The sequence below is a fragment of the Equus asinus genome, chromosome 26 (assembly GCF_041296235.1).
Source record: "Equus asinus isolate D_3611 breed Donkey chromosome 26, EquAss-T2T_v2, whole genome shotgun sequence".
NCBI lineage: Eukaryota > Metazoa > Chordata > Mammalia > Perissodactyla > Equidae > Equus > Equus asinus.
This window is the reverse complement of record NC_091815.1, coordinates 25560143-25577408: the sequence shown is the minus strand read 5'-3', so window position 1 is coordinate 25577408 and position 17266 is coordinate 25560143. Positions and strand designations below refer to the sequence as shown.

At 38.1% G+C, this 17266-nt stretch overlaps 1 pseudogene; it reads right to left on the bottom strand.

The window, feature by feature from the left end:
- Window positions 1–270: 270 nt before the first annotated feature.
- On the bottom strand, window positions 271–16677 carry LOC139042229 (cytochrome P450 2G1-like; annotated as a pseudogene).
- Window positions 16678–17266: the final 589 nt, after the last annotated feature.

The following is a 17266-nucleotide window of genomic DNA, read 5'->3' as shown; positions in this document are numbered from 1 at the left end:
ATATTTAGGGCATCAAGGCAGAAGAGTATAACCTACAAAGGAACCCCATCAGACTCTGAGCAGATTTCTCTGCAGAAACTTTACAAGCTAGGAGAGAATGGAAAAACATATTCAAAATTTTAAAAGAGAAGAATCTTCAGCCAAGAATACTCGATCCAGCAAAAGTATCCTTCAGATATGAGGGAGAAATTAAATCTCTCCCAGACAAACAAAAGCTAAGTGACTTCGTAGCCTTGAAACTCCCCCTACAAGAAATCCTCAAGAAGGCCCTCATGCCTGAAAAAAAGAAAAAAGGGAGAAAGGAGTCACAAAACACAGAGTAAGGAGATAAATAGTTAGAATCAGAATAGGCTAGCAAATATTCAACTATATTTCAACTATAATTCAACTATAGCATTAGTCTAAAGGGAAGGGAAACACCAAAAACAAAGACAATCTTGTCACTTTAACCACAAACTCGCAACACAAGTTGGAATAAGATATGAGAAAAACAACTTAGGAGGGGAGGAGGAAAGGGAATTGGGGTAAAAGAGGAGTTACAGAAGGACACGAGGAGACTTTAAGAGTGATGGGTATGTTCATTATCTTGATTCTGGTGATGGTTTCACAGGTGTGCAATATGTCAAAATTGATCAAATTGTACACTTTAAATATATGTAGTTTATTTATGTCAATTATACCTCAGTAAAGCTGTTAAAAATAAAATAATAATAATACAAACACACAGTAGATCTCATCAAGATGGCAGTGTAGTAAGCAGACTCTGAACTCACCTCCTCCCATGAACACAACCAGGTTACAACTATTTTTGGAAAAATTACCATAGAGAGAAAAGAGAAAACTGGATAAAAAGAATCCCCACAACAAGGGACAGTCCTGACCATGGCTGAGGAGGCAGAAATTCCTTGTGGAGAGAAAAAAAACACCTTCATGAGCAGCAGACCTTGACAGCCAGCCAGGCAGGAGCCACCCTAATGTACGCAGCCCTTCCTGCAGGAGTGGGATCCTGAACGGGTGCCCATTAGGATTATAAGCCACCTTCAGACTCAGCACTACTGACACGAGTGTCCTTCTATCTGGCTATGCCGGCTATAAACTGCAAGGGGGGAAAACCCCAGAAAAGCTATCAGACAAAAGCCAAAAAGACTTGGCTCTTAAAGGGCCTATGCACAAATTCACCCTTCTCAGAGAGCAACCTAAAATCATTAGAAAGAAGGCTGCACAGTCCTTGGTGAAAAGAGACTCACCTGATAGACTCTGGGTGCATCTCAGTGAGAGGTGAGACCTCTCCAGAGACTGAGACATTGGTGGCAGCCATTGTTGTGACCTAGTACAGGTGTGCTGACAGAGATGCTGGCAGACGCTATTGAAACTCTTCCCCTAGCCTGTTCGCCCAGGAGTCTGCCACACCCACTAGAGTGCAGATTTAATCCAGTTCAGCCAGGACAGGCAGGCCACCCTAGGGACGGGCCCACCCAACAGCAAGCCATCAGGCTACTTGTCAGCCTGCATAGACTGATCCATTAATCCTCTACAGGCAGGTGTGTGTGTGTCTGCCTCTGTGGGGAAGGGCCTGTGTGAGGTCCAGGTGAACTGTAGGGGGCGTTGGTGGAGAGATGGGGGCCTCTGCAGTGGGGTGCCTGGATATGCTCCAGGGGGTCAGGAAGTGTGCATAGATCAGGATTGTGATGATGATGTGTGTGGACCTGTGGGGGGGGCTTATCAGTGACAGAAGACCTGTGATTCACAAATAGCCACAAAGAGTATCAGCCACACCTACCAAAGCCTGAAACAATTGGGTAGTCCTGTGCCTAGGGCCAGCCTCACTCACTGCAATCCTAAAACAGCAGACAACAGCTTTGCAGGCCTGAGGCCTACAGCAACAGTAAGCCCTTGAGCCTAGCAACCAGCTACACTGGGTACCTACCCAATTAACAGGAAAACTGCAAAAGAAATGTGCTATTAGATCTTGTAGTCAATGGTGCTGGGGCTCCCAAAATTCGATTTACAAACAGCCAGCCAAGAAGGGAAAGACTAGACTCCCTAGGTACTGGCAGTAAGAGTAACCCTGCCACAGAAGAAGGACACAAGTAGCTCACACAGGAGGCACTCCTGGATCATTTGGACTGGTGACAAGAGGGAAGCACACTGCTGGGCATCAAAGGGCATCTCTTACATAAGGCCATTTCTCAAAGATCAGGAACATAGCTGGCTCACCTAATGCATAGATATAAGCACAGAGAAAGAGGCATAATGAGGAGACAAAGGAATACATTCCAAGCAAGGGAACAGACAAAACCCCAGAAAAAACACTAAAGGAAAAAGAAATAAGCAATCTACTGGACAAAGAGTTCAAACAAATACTCATAAGGATGCTCATCAATATTGGGAGAAGACTGGATGAACACAGGGAGAACATCAACGAAGAACTGGAAGATATGAAAAAGAACCAACCAGAAATGAAGAACACAATACTGGAAAGGAAAAAATCACTAGAAGGACTCAATACCAGAGTAGATGATACAGAAGAATGGATCAGTGTGCTGGACGAAAATCTAGAGGAAATCACCCAATTGAACAGATAAAAGAGAAAAGAATTAGAATAAGAAGAGTCTAAGGGAACTCTGGGACGATATGAAGCTCACTAACATTTGTATTATAGGTGTCCCAGAAGGAGAAGAGAGAGACAAAGGGGCAGAGAATCTATCTGAAGAAATAATAGCTGAAAACTTTTGTAACCTAAGGCAGGGAACAGACATTCAAGTGCAGGAAGCACAGAGAGCACCAAATAAGATAAGCCCAAAGAGGCCCATACCAAGACACATTATAATTAAAATGTCCAAAATGAAACATGAAGAGAGAATCCTAAAAGTGGCAAGAGAAAGACAACAAGTGACATACAAAGGAAAGCCCATAAGGCTATCAGCAGACTTTTCAGCTGAAACCCTACAGGCTAGAAGAAAGTGGCATGATATATTTAAAGTGCTGAAAGGAAAAGACCTACAGCCAAGAATACTATATCCAGCAAGATAATCATTCAGAATGGAAGGAGAGAAAAAGAGCTTCCCAGACAGGCAAAAATTAAAGGAGTTTATCACCAAGAAACCAGTTCTACAAGAAATCTGAAGGGACTTATTTAAGTGGGAATGAGAAGACAACAAATAGGGATAAGAAAATTATTTTTTAAAAAATCAGGCAATAAAATCACTGGTAAAGGCAAAAATATGGTAAAGGTAGCAGATCAACTACCTATGAAGATAATGAATAGACACCCACAAAACAAGAGATTATATATGATTTCAAAAACATAAAATGTGGGAGGAGGGGAGTAAAAGAGTAGAGCTTTTGGAAAGAAGTCAGGCTAAAGAGAATATCAAGACGATATAGATTGCTATATACGTAGCATATTATATAGGAACCCCATGGAAATCACAAACTAGAAACCCACAATAAGTAAACAAATAAGTAAGTGGAAAGAAATCAAGCATATTACTAAAGAAATCCATCAAACCACAAGAGAAGAGAGCAAGAGAAGAAGAAAGGAGCAGAGAACAACTAAAATACCCAGAAAAAGAAAAGTAACAAAATGGCAATAAATACATATTTATAAATAGCTACTTTAAATGTCAATGGACTAAATGCTCCAATCAAAAGGCATAGGGTGGCTGATTGGATAAAAAACAAGACCCATATATATGCTGCATTCAAGAACACATTTCAGACCTAAAGATACTCACAAACTGAAAGTGAAAAAATGGAAAAAGATACTCCATGCAAATGGCAAAGAAAATAAAGTGGAGGTAGCAATACCTATATCATAAAAAATAGACTTTAAAACAAAAACTGTAACAAGAGACAAAGAAGGGCAATACATAACGATAAAGGGAACAACCCAGCTAGAAGATACGACATTTGGAAATATCTATGCACCCAACAGAGAAGTACCTAAATATATAAAGCAATTATTAGCAGGCATAAAAGGAGAAATAGACAGTAACACAATAGTAGGAGGGGACTTTAACACTCCACTTACATCAATGGATAGAACTGAATTTCTTATCAGATTAAAATAGATTGCTGTAAGATATTTTATGTATGCCCTATGATAACCACAAGGAAAATACATATCGCAGTTACACACAAAATGAGAGAGAGAAATACATCAAAGCATATCAATACAGTAAAAACAAAAACAATTATACACAAATGAAGATAGCAAGAGAGGAAAGAGGGACAAATGAACTACAATACAAACAGAAAACAATAACAAAATGCAATGATAAATCCTTTTAATCAATAATTACTTTTAATATATATGGACTAAACTCCCCAGTACAAAGATATATATTGGCTCAATGGATTAAAAAGCAAGACCCAACTACATACTGTCTAAAAGAGACTTGCTTTAGATTTAAGGACACATATAAAGTGAAAATGAAGGGATGGAAATAGATATTCCATGCAAATGAGAACGAAAAGAGAGCAGGGGTAGCCATACCTATATAAGACAAAATAGATTTTAACTCAAAAACTGTCACAAGAGACAAAAATAGGACATTATATGACGATAATAGAGTCAATCCACCAAAAAGAAATAACAATTATAAATAAAAATACACCCAACATCACAGCACCTAAATATGTAAAGCAAACATTGACAGAATTGAGGGGAGAAATAGATGGCAGTAAAATAGTAGGAGACTTCAATACTCTACTTTCTATAACACATGGAACAACCAGAAAGGAAATCAACAAACAGCGGACTTGAACAACACTATACACAAAATGGAATAACAGACATATAGAACATTCAACCCAACAACAGCAGAATATACATTCTCTCAAGTACACATGAAGCATTTTCTAAAATCATACGTTAGGTCGCAAAACAAGTCTTAAAATTTAAGATTGAAATAATACCAAGTATGTTTTCCAACCAAAATTGAATGAAAGTAGAAATCAATAGGAGAAGGAAAGCTGGAAGATTCACTAATACATGGCAATTAAAGAACACACTTTTGAACAACCAATGAGTCAAAGAAGAAATCAAAAGTGAAATTAGAGAATATCTTGAGACAAATGAAAGTGAAAACACAACATACCAAAACTTATGGGATGCAGCAAAAGCTGAACTAAGAGGGAAGTTTTTAGCACATGTCTACATTTAAAAAGAAGAAGAGTGACATCAGCATCACGGCAGATTGAGTTATTCTCTTTGTCTCTCCCCTCTAAGTTACAACCAATCAGACATCCACTGGCCAAAAATGACTCTCTACACAACAAGATGGCTAAGATATCCATGCATCTATATATCTTAAGATGGGTGGCCTGGACCCTCAGGTAGCAGTGGAACTAGAAAAGTAGCCCTCTCCCCCTCCCTCAGCATTGGCAATCCAGGGTACAGATTCTCACAACCACACATGCACCTGGGAGTGGATGCTGCAGGGGCAGACACCATGTGGCTTAGCCACTGCCTCCCCCAGCAGATCCAGCATGTGTCAGTGAGCAGATGTGGCAGGGGCAAAGACAACAGGTGCAGCTTGGTCCCTGCCTGCCCCCAGTGCATCCAGAACACATACTTGTTAACAGACACTGTAGAAACAGAAGTAGCAGCACAGACCAGCCCCTGCCCCTCCCACACTGGCAGGTAGTGTTCACACCCTGATAATTCAAGACACAGAGCAGAGCCAGTGACCCAGCCTTCTGCTCCTGCCCAAGCAGGGGCCTCGTTTTTCCACCAATGGGGATAGTATGCAAAACTTGAATGTTCCCAACTGGGGCATGGAGCCCTGACATGAGTTTTCAAAGCACACTGGCTAATGCCAGAGACCAGAGCTGCATGAGTGAGCAGCACCAGCAATCTCTCCTTCATTCGTCCCTGCTGCCCCCAGTGTTGAAATGTGGAAACTGCTGCCAGAGGCTTCAGGAAGCACAGCAGAACAAATTATCCAGCCTTCACTTGACACCCTGCCACAAGCTTGACCAGCAGTGGGGGCTGCATAAAATATCCCAGGTTCCTGGGCCCCCATCAGTGACAGAAACACCCATGATCTCAGTAGCCCTGGCAGCAGGGCAGCCAGCACTCCCAGATAATCAGGGAGCAGCAGGAAAGGTGTTGCATGAGGCAGCAGCATTTCAGCCTGAGGAGAGTTCACAGAGAGCCAGAGAAGGCCCAAGTGACCCCAGAATCAGCAGAAGCACTCACCACCCGGTGTTGCCAAAGGCAACACTTGAGACTGCAGAGACATCATAAGCAGCAAGGCACCGGCAAACTCAGAAGCACAAGCACCACAAGGAGTTCACTGATGATGCCTCTAGAAGAGGCAGTGTAGAGTAGAAATTGCAGGCTTTCAGACAGAAATAGTAGCAGCACCAAAGACTACTCAAATGAGAAAGGCGGTGACTATCACAAATGAGCCAGCAGAGGATTCATCAAGTACCATGAAGAGCTACAGTAACACAGCAAAACATAAAGATAACGACAACTTTCCAGAAACCAAACTTGAAGTCACATAAGATTACAATCTAACTGAGAAAGAATTCAAAATAGCTGTCATGAAGAAACTCAGTAGGTTATAAGGAAACTCAGAAAGACAATTCAATGTGCTTAGGAATAAAATCAATGAAGAGAAAGGAGTACTTCACCAAAGAGATTGAAACTCCGAAAGAAAAAAAAAACAGAAATTCTGGAGATGAAGCACAAAATTAATGAGGTGAAAAATAAAGTAGAAAGGATTAACAATAGAGCAGACCATGCAGAAGAGATAACTCGTGAAGTCAAAGATATAAATCTAGAAATGATTCAGGTGGTGGAGGAAAAAGAACTAAGATGTTTTGAAAATGAAGAAATTCCATGAGAAAGATCTGACTCTATTAGGAAAAGTAACATAAGGATAATAGGTATCCCAGAAGAAGAAGAGAGGGAAAAAGGAGCAGAGAGATTGTTCAAAGAAATAATAGCTGAGAACTTCCCAAACCTGAGGAAAGAACTGGACATGCAAGTACATGAATCCAACATAACTCATATTTACATCAATGCAAAAAGACCTTCTCTAAGGCATATAATATTAAAACTGTTAAAAGTCAATGACAAAGAAAGAATATAAAGGGCAGAAGGAGAGGAGAACACAATCTACAAAGGAATCCTATCAGGCTTTCAGCAAACTCCTCAGCAGAAACCCTACAGGCTAGGAGAGAGTGGAATGATATTCCAAATATTGAAAGACAAAAACCATCAGCTAAGAATACTCTATCCAGCAAACTTGTCCTTCAGATATGATGGAGAAATAAAAGCTTTACCAGGCAAACAAAAGCTGAGAGAGTTCATCACCACTATACCTGCCTTACAAGAACTGTTGAAGAAGCCCTCCTACCTGAAACAAAGAGGCAAAGGTTTACAAAGCTTTGAGCAAGGTGAAAAACAGAATCATAAAAATTGCAACTCTATATCAGAATACGTTAGTAAACACTGAACTATAACATAAAGGATAAATGGAAAGAAAGCATCAAAAACCACTATAACCACTTCAATTTGGTTGCAAATATAATGCAAAAAAAAAGAATAATTTGTGACAACATATAATAGAAGGGGAAGAGGCTAGGGAGGGAATCTGTGTAGGCTAATGGAGATAAGATGCCATAAGTAGAAAATGGACTACATAATCTAAGAGATCTTATATAAAAACCTCAGGGTAACCACAAAACAAAAAATCAGATCAGAGTCATAAATCATAAATAAAGAGAAAACTGAGGAAAAACATCACAGAAAACCACCAAACTGAAATAGCAGACAGAAGTATAAGGAAAAAGAAACAATGGAAATATAAAGCATCCAGAAAATAAAAGATAAAATAGCAGTACTAAGCCCTCATTTATCAATAATCACTCTGAGTGTAAATGGATTGAATTCACCAATCAAAAGACACATAGTGGCTGCATGGATTGAAAAACAAGACCAACAACTTGCTGCCTCCAGAAAACATATCTCAGCTCTACAGAGAACCATAGGCTTAGAGTAAAGAGATGGAAGATGATACTTCAAGCAAATAGCAACCAAAGGAAAGTGGGTGTGGCTATACCTATATCAGACAAAATAGACTTCAAGACAAAAAAGATAGACAAAAATAGACATTATATAATGATAAAAGGCTCATTCCATTAGGAAGACAAGATACTTATTAACATATATACAACTAACACAAGAGCACCAAAATATATAAAGCAAGTATTAACTAACCAAAAGAGAGAGACTGACAACAACACAATAATAATAGGGGACTTTACCACCTAATTTATGTCAATGGATAGATCATCCAGAGAGAAAGTGAATGAGAAACCAGTGGCCTTAAATGAAACACTAGACCAGATGGACATAATAGATGGATATGGAACATTCCATCCAAAAAGCAAAGAATACCTATTCTTCCCAAGTGCACATGGAACATTCTCAAAGCCAGGCCACATGTTGGGATACAAAGCAAGCCTCAATAAATTTAAGAAGATTGAAATCATATGAAGCATCTTTTCTAACAATAGTATGAAAATAGAGATCAACCACAAGAAAAAAGCTGGAAAAGTCACAGATATGTAGAGACTAAATACCACACAACAGAGCAACTATTAGATCAACGAAGAAATCAAAAGAGAAATAAAAAAAAATACCTGGAGACAAATGAAAGTGAAAACACAACATGTCAACCCTTATGTGACACAGCAAAAGTGGTACTAATTATAGCAATATGAAATTTATAGCAATAAAGGCCTATGTCAAAAAACAAGAAAAATTTCAATTAAAAATCTAACACCATACCTAAAAGAACTAGAAAAAGAAAAAGAAAGTCCAAAGTCAGTAAAATGAAGGAAATAATAAATATCAGAACACAAATAAATGAAATAAACAGTAGAAAACAATAGAAAGGATCGATGAAACTAAGAGTTGGTTCCTTGGGAAGCTAAATTAAATTTAAAAACCCTTAGACTCACTAACAAAAACAGACAGAAGACTCAACTAAATAAAATCAGAAATGAAAGAAGAAAATTACAATGGACACCACAGAAACACAAAAGATTATAAGAGAATACTATGAAAAGCTATACTTCAACAAATTGGATATCTTAGAACAAATGGATAAATTCTTAGAATCACACAATCTTGCAAAACTGAATGAAAAAGAAATAGAGAATCCAAATAGACCAATCACAAGCAACAATATTGAAACAGTAATCAAAAACACACCAAAAAACAAAAGTCTAGGACTAGACAGCTTCTCTTAGATTTTTGCCAAACATTCAAAGATTTAATTCCTATAGTTCTCAAACTTTTCGGAAAAATTGAAGAGGATGGGTTGCTTCCTAACTCATTTTCCATGGCCCAAATTGCCCTGATACCAAAACCAGACAAAGAAAACACAAAAAGGGAAAATTACAGGCCAGTATCACTGATGAACATACACATAAAAATCCTCAAAAAACTATTAGCAAATTGAATACAACACATTAAAAGGATCGTACACCATGATCAAGTGGAATTTATGTATCCAGGGAATCCAGGGATACAGAGATGGTTCAACATCAGCAAATCACTCAGTATGATACACCACATTAACAAAATGAAGAATGAAAATCACATGATCTTTTCAATAGACACAGAAAAAGCATTTGACAAGATCCAACATTCATTCGTGACAAAAATTCCCAATGAAACAGGTACAGAGGAAAATACCTCAACATAATAAAGGCCATATATGACAAATCCACAGCCAACATTATTATGCTAAGTGAAATAAGTCAGATGGAGAAAGACAAATGTCATATGATTTCACTCATATGCAGAAGATAAAAAAACAACAACACAGATAAGGAGAACAGATTGGTGGTTACCAGAGGAGAAGGAGGTCGGGGGAGGGTGAAAAGGATAAAGGGATACATATGTATGGTGATGGATAAAAACAAGACTATTGATGATGAGCATGATGCAATCTATACAGAAGATGAAGTATAATAATGTACACCTGAATTACACATTGCCATAGGCTAATATGATATCAATAAAATTTTTTTAAAAAAAGAATCATTTCAAAGAAACTACCTAACTTTACACATCAAAGCACTGGAAAAAATAAAAATAAATTCAACCCAAATGTAACAAAAGAGAGAAAAAACTAAAAAAATAGAACAGAAATACACAAAATAGAGAGTAGAAACACTATAGTAAAAAATCAACAAACTAAGAATTGGCTTTTCTGAAAGATAAACAAAATTGACAAACATTTAGCTAGACTAACAAAGAAAAAGGAGAGAAGATTCAAATAAGCACAGTCAGAAATGAAAGAGACATTACAACTGATACCACAGAAATAAAAATGATCATAAGAGAATAGTATGAACAATTATATACCAATTAAATGGATAACCTAGAAGAATGGATAAATTCCTAAAAATATCTAATCTACCAAGACTGAATCGTGAAAAAATGGAAAATTTGGACAGATCTATAATTGGTAAGGAGACTGAATCAGTAATCAAAAATCTCCAAACAAACAAAATTCCAGGACCAAATCGCTTCACTGGTGAGTTCTACCTTTAAACATTGAAAGAATTAATGTCAATACTTCTCGAATTCTTCCAAAATATTGAATAGGAAGGCATACTTCCAAATCCATTTTATGAGATCAGTGTTACCCTGACACCAAAGCCACACAAAGATATCACAAGAAAAAAAACACATGTTAATATCCCTGATGAAGATAGATGCAAAAATACTCAACAAAATACTAGCAAACTGAATTCAACAGCACATGAAAAGGATTATACATGATCAAGTGGGATATATCCCTGGGATGCAAGGACAGTTCAACATATGAAAATCAAATAAGATGATGCATCACATTAACAGATGAAGGATAAAAATTACATTACATAATCATCTTAATAGATAGAGTAAAGCATTTGATAAAATTCAACATCTTTTTGTGATAAAAGCTCTCAACTAACTGGAAATAGATATAAGCTCAACACAATGAAGGCTATATAAGAAAATCATACAGCTAACATCATACTCAATGGTGAAAAACTGAAAGCTTTTCCACTAAGATCAGGAATAAGCAAGGATGCCCACTGTCATCACTTCTATTCAACATAGTATTAGAAATCATAGCTGGAGCAATTAGGCAAGAAAAATAAAAGCATCCAAATCAGAAAGAAAGAATTAAAACAGTCTCTGTTTGCAGATGACATGATCTTGTATATAGAAAACCATAAAGATTACACAAAAATCTGTTAAAATGAATACATTTAGTAAAATTTCAGGATACATAATCAACATGCAAAAATCAATTGTGTTTCTATACACTACTAACAAACTATTCAGAAGAAAATAAAGAAAACTATACTATATACAACAGCATCAAAAAGAATAAAATACCTACAAATAAACTTAAGGAACTGAAAGACTTGTACAGTGAAAAGTACAAATCACTAGTGAAAAAATTAAAGAAGACAAACAAAAAGGTATCTTGTGTTCAGGGATTGAAAAACTTCATATTTTTAAAATATCCATACTACCCAAAGCTATCTACAGAGTCAAATCAATCCCTATCAAAATCCTAATGAGTTTTTTTACAGAAATAAAAAACATCTAAAATATATGTGGAACCACAAAAGACCCCCATATAGTCAAAACATACCTGAAAAAGAACAGAGGTGGAGGCATTGCACTTCCTGATTTCAAAGTATATTAAAAATCTACATTAATCGAAACAGTATAGTATTGGCATAATGACAGACATATAGATCAATGGAAAAGAATAGAGCTCCCAGAAAAAAATCCACACATATACGAACTTCAAAAAGTTTACCAAGAACACACAATGAGGAAAAGACAGTCTCTTCAACAAATGATGTGGGAAAACTAGATATCCACATGCAAAAGAATGAAATTGGAACCTTATCTTATACTATACACAAAAATCAACTCGAAATGGATTAAAGACCTAAAAAATGATATAAAACTGTAACTTGCTAGAAGAAAACATAGTGGAAAAGCTTTATGACATTGTATTTGGCTATGGTTTCATGAATCTGACACCAAAAACAAAGGCAACAAAAGCAAAAATAAACAAGTTGGACTACATCAAACTAAAAAGCTTCTGTGCAGCAAAGGAAACAGTCAACAAAATCAAAAGGCAAACCTACAGAATGGTAGAAAATATTTGCAAACCATGTATCTGAGAAGGGGATAATATGTAAAATATATGAGAAACTCCTACAACTCGATGCAACAAATTAATGTACTGGTTTTAAGATAAAATAAGGTCTTGAATACACATTTCTATAAAAACAGACAAATGGCTGAGAGGTATATAAAAAGATACTTAAGATCACTAATCATCAAGGAAATGCAAATCAAAACCACAAAGAGATATCATCTCACAAGTGTTACGATGACTATTCTTGAAAAGAAGACAAGTGTTGAGGTGAAGAAATTGGAACCTTGTACAGTTGGTGCAAATGCAAAATGTTGTGGCCAGGGTGGAAACAGTGTGGAGTTTCCCAAAAAAAATTAAAAATAGAACTACCATATGATCCAGCAATCCCACATTTGGATATGTACCTAAAAGAAAGGCAATCAGGAACTCAAAGAGATTTTAGCACTCCCACATTCATTTCAGAACTATTTAAGATGAAAAGTTTTATTTAAAGATATCCAAAGAGCTTAGACTTTTACAGTTTCTACATTTTATCTCTCGATATAGGTAACTATGTAAAACTATAGTTGCTATTTTGTCCCAAACAGGTTTACAAATAGGCTTAGGGTGGCATGCACTCTAAGATGAGAGGAAAGAATAGGGAAACGAGAGTAGTACCTGCTGAATCCTAATGAGGAAGCAGTCAATGAAATCCTGGAGGATTTGGGGTCAAGGGATGCTTCCCTGATCTTGACCCTAAAGGCCATGAAATCCTTGAGCTCTTCTTCCAAGTAGTAGATGTGATTGTATCTTCCAGGCAAATATTGCATGATTCCAGAATATACGTCATATAGCTGTGGGAAATAGGCAAAGGGGATTCGTCAGCAGTATGCACCAGGGGCCAGCATGGGCTTAACCTGGAGCCTGGAATCAAACACCTGATCTTAAAGTCCAGTGCTGAGTTTGAGAATTGGGTAAGTCGGTTTGCTTCTTAGAGATTCAGAGTGTATTGATACTTTCCTCTAACTGTTGTTGAGAGGACTAAGTAAAGTAAAGGCAGGTGTTTAGTTAACTGACATTGTGGGTGGATAGAGAAGGACCTGGTGGGAATCTGTGCCAAGGGTGTGCTCATCTACATGAAACACTTAATCATCCGCAGCAGCCTCAAGATCTGCTTGTCCTCATAGTAAAAGCAGCTTCCAAAGACAATGGAACTGGTGACAGTGTGGCTCAGGAAGAAAGTGGGTCAGATGGGGGCACTGGGTGATGGAAATTGTTTATGTTGGAGGCAATGATTAGAAGCATGGGATGTGGAACCATTCAGTTATAGATATGAGTCATGGTTGACTACTTAATATCACGTGTGAGTCATTCAAATTTTGTGCCCTGAGTCTGGATTTCCCACATTTCAAGTTGATTTAGTATCCACTTCATTGACTGATAAAGATTCAATATCATTACTTGTGTGAAATGATTTGCACAGCGCCTGGCATGTAGTAAGCACTCAACACATGCTAGTAGAGCTTATTGTTATTTTTTGTTATTGCCATTTATATGTAGGAAGGGAGTGGACTCTTTTCCAAATGTAATGATCAATGCAGTCTATACAGAAGACAAAATATAATAATGTACACCTGAAATTTATGCAATGTTATAAACCAACGTGAGCTCAATAAAATAATTTTAAAATGTAGTAAAACTTTGATCTTATCTCCACAAAATAGCACAAACTCATGTGTTGCCAAAGTCTGCACGCAAATTCAGGGGCTCACAGACTGACTGCCATGCATTGATTAAAGTTCTGGACACAGTAATCTTTAAGGGTCTTTCATGTTAACTTTTAACATGGACTTTGGGAAAATCTGTGAATCCTTAATTAATATTTTCTCAACTTCTTCCAACACAAAGCTTTCTCCTCCCAAGACCTTTCCTTTGGAGACCGAACTCACTACAACCACCCAGTACTCTTGAAGGCATTCAACTTTTGGCATGGATACTATTGGTCTTCTGAAATTCCTCCAGTAGAAAGCCAACCTCTTCCTGAATCCACTCCTCCATACTCTGCATTCACATACTGAAGTCCTGCAGGAAGGTCAAGGAGAAGCGTCAGAGAATTTTCCATCATTCTTCATTAGCCAGACCTACACCTGCCAGGATCTCAATGTGAGTTTCCTGCCTCCCTTCCTTTTTGTGCCCAACTCTGTGATAGACTGGGAAGGTGCCAGAATATGAAAGGTCTAGACTCTGTTCTCGGTGAAGTTCCTTTCAACCTCCCAGGCATAATGGGAAGACAAGCCCCAGACTGAGGTGGGAGGAAAGGGAATCAGGCTAGGGATGACTAAGTGAAATCAAGAAGAGCTTCTCAGAGGACATATTGGAAACTGGATAAATAATGGGATGGATGCATAAGAAGGTGGAGGGAGGGGGCCGGCCCAGTGGTGGAGTGGTTAAGTTCATGCACTCTGCTTTGCAACCTGGGACTCGCAGTTTCAGATCCCAGATGCAGAAATAGCACCATTCGTCAGGCCATGCTGTGGTGGCATCCCGCATAAAGGAGAGGAAGATTGGAACAGACGTTAGCTCAGTGATTCTTCCTCAAGTGAAAATAGGAAGATTGGCAACAGATGTTAGGGCAAGGCCAATCTTCCTCACAAAAAGAAGGTGGGGGAATTAGAATGCTATGAAGCACCCTGAAATAGAGAGACTGCTTCTATTTTCTCAGTATCACTTGGATTCTCTAGGCATACACATGCATGTACACACACAAGTATCACACCTGTATATCAATATATCTAAACTAAAGAACTCACAATGTACTAAGAAACATTTAGAAACTACCAGGTGTGTGTCGATGTTTGAGTGGAGATTTGAAAATTAATGAAAGAGTGTATGGAATAATGAATGCAAGTAATAGCTTAAAACTGAGTTGATGGACAGATGGATGGGTGAAAGAGTAAATGAGTAGACGGGAAATAGGTGGACTGTTTGAGAAGTGGATGGATAAAAATTTGGAAGGATAGATGGATGGAAACATTAATATATTTATTGGTGAATAAATAGATGGAAGAGTCATGGAGGGAGGGATAGATGCATGGATGGATGGATAGAGGGATGGAAGAATAGATGGAAGGAGAGAATGTGAGACTGTTTGAAATTGAAGAGGTGGGAAGTTAGAGATGGATGCATGGGTAACATTAGACAGTCCCCTACCAAAATGGGGGAGGCAGAGGCATGTATGGGTATGCATCTGTTTGTGGAAGAAGGTTAGAAGTAAGGCTGGATGTGATGGTTTAACTGGGTACCTAAAGCATGAAGTTAATCTATTAAAACTGAGAGCAGACATAACATAGCAGGCACTTTGGAGTCAGTTGGTTTGGGTTCAATCCTGGTTTTACCACTTACTCATAATATGACATTACCTAAACTTTTTTACCCTCAGCTTTCTTATTTAAAATGTTACTATGATATTTATAGATCCCTTGAAGGAGTCAGTGTGCTAATGCATGCCAAGTCCTCATCAAAGAATCTGAGACACAAGAAAGTGCATTATAAACATTTCATTATTATTGTTGTTGTTGTTACCTATCCTGACCTTGGAAGGCAATTCTCCATGACCACTAAACTTACCTGCTCAGTCTACCAGAGCCTCCTACACTGCTTTATGTTCACATAAGACAACTACCATCAAAGATCCATGTACACAGTGAAGACTGGGCCATATTTCTCCCTGAGCTGGGAGTGAAGGAAGACACAACAAGAGGAGGATTATTGGTGCACCCTGTATAAATCAATCGAGAATATTAGGGGGACACAGGTGAAGAAAGAGGGATAAACAATAAGTTTGGAGGCTGGAAGGACAATTGGAAAACAAAGCAGAGGATTCTTTGCTACTGTGATCCTGGATGAGTCCCCTACTTCACCATACTGTCACGAGCTTTAGTTTCCTCATCTGTAAGATAATGGATTTGGATTAGATAAACTCCAAAGCCAATTCTATCCTCTCTCAAGTGCTAAATATCTAGAATCCTAAGAATTCATGTTACTGAGTCTCAGAGTTCAACCTGAGTATGAGAGGCTTTGTGTTTGGGAATTGAAGATACTATGATTCTAAAGTTGTGAGATTGTGAGAGTGTGAAGTTCCAATACCCTAGGAGTCTATGTTTCAAAGATTTTAATATTCTGGGATTCCAGAATTCTGTGTTGGCAAGTGTGTCCCCAAAATTCTGTGTTTTAGAGGACAGAAGGTTTGAAGTGTATCTGGCTGTGGAATTTGTTGATCTTAGCCATGCCTGAAAGGAGAAACCAGACTCACTTTCATCAAAGATTGAAAGTTGTCACCAGTACAGACGTGCAACAAATTCCCCAGGAAGGGTAGAGGTGTGGGACAAGGAGGCAGCTTTTTCCTCTTGTTGATCTGTTTCCAGGCAGTGAAGATGAGCAGGTAAGACAAACAGAGTGCCAGAAAGATGGTTAAGGCCCCTTCTAGCTCCATGATGCTAGTCAAGAGGTTATGAGCAAGGCATCAGATTCTGCCTGAAAATAATCTGGTAAGTCAGCTTCTACCAAAATCTGAACACCCTGGGGTTCAAGTGTTCTGGGTATGAATTCCATCGGGGAAGAGATTGCTCTATCTAAGGTGTGGTTATATAACCAACAATCACCAGTAAAGCTGGATTTCATTCACCCAAGAAAATCTGCTGGGACCATTCCTTTCTCTTCATATTTCCAGTCTCGGGTCCTCTACTCCAAGCTCAACTGCTGGTCTGCATATCTCTTTCTCAGTGCAGGGGTAGTTGAACATCATTGTAGGCTACTGCATTTAGGATTCAATCTGAGTTCAAGTCTCAGCTTTACCCTTTCTTTATTGAATGAGTCACCTAACTCATCTCCAGGCTTCAGTTTCTTCATTTATCAAATAGAGTAACCATGCTGTTTTCAAAAGTCTTGCTAGAGTACAAGGATGATTCCTTTGTCTTTGCCAGACCTAAGTAATCTGTTGTTTTTATATTTAAAAACAGATACGAGGATACAGAACACCAAGAGAAAAATATCAATAGAGAGGACCTCCATTTTTCTATTGA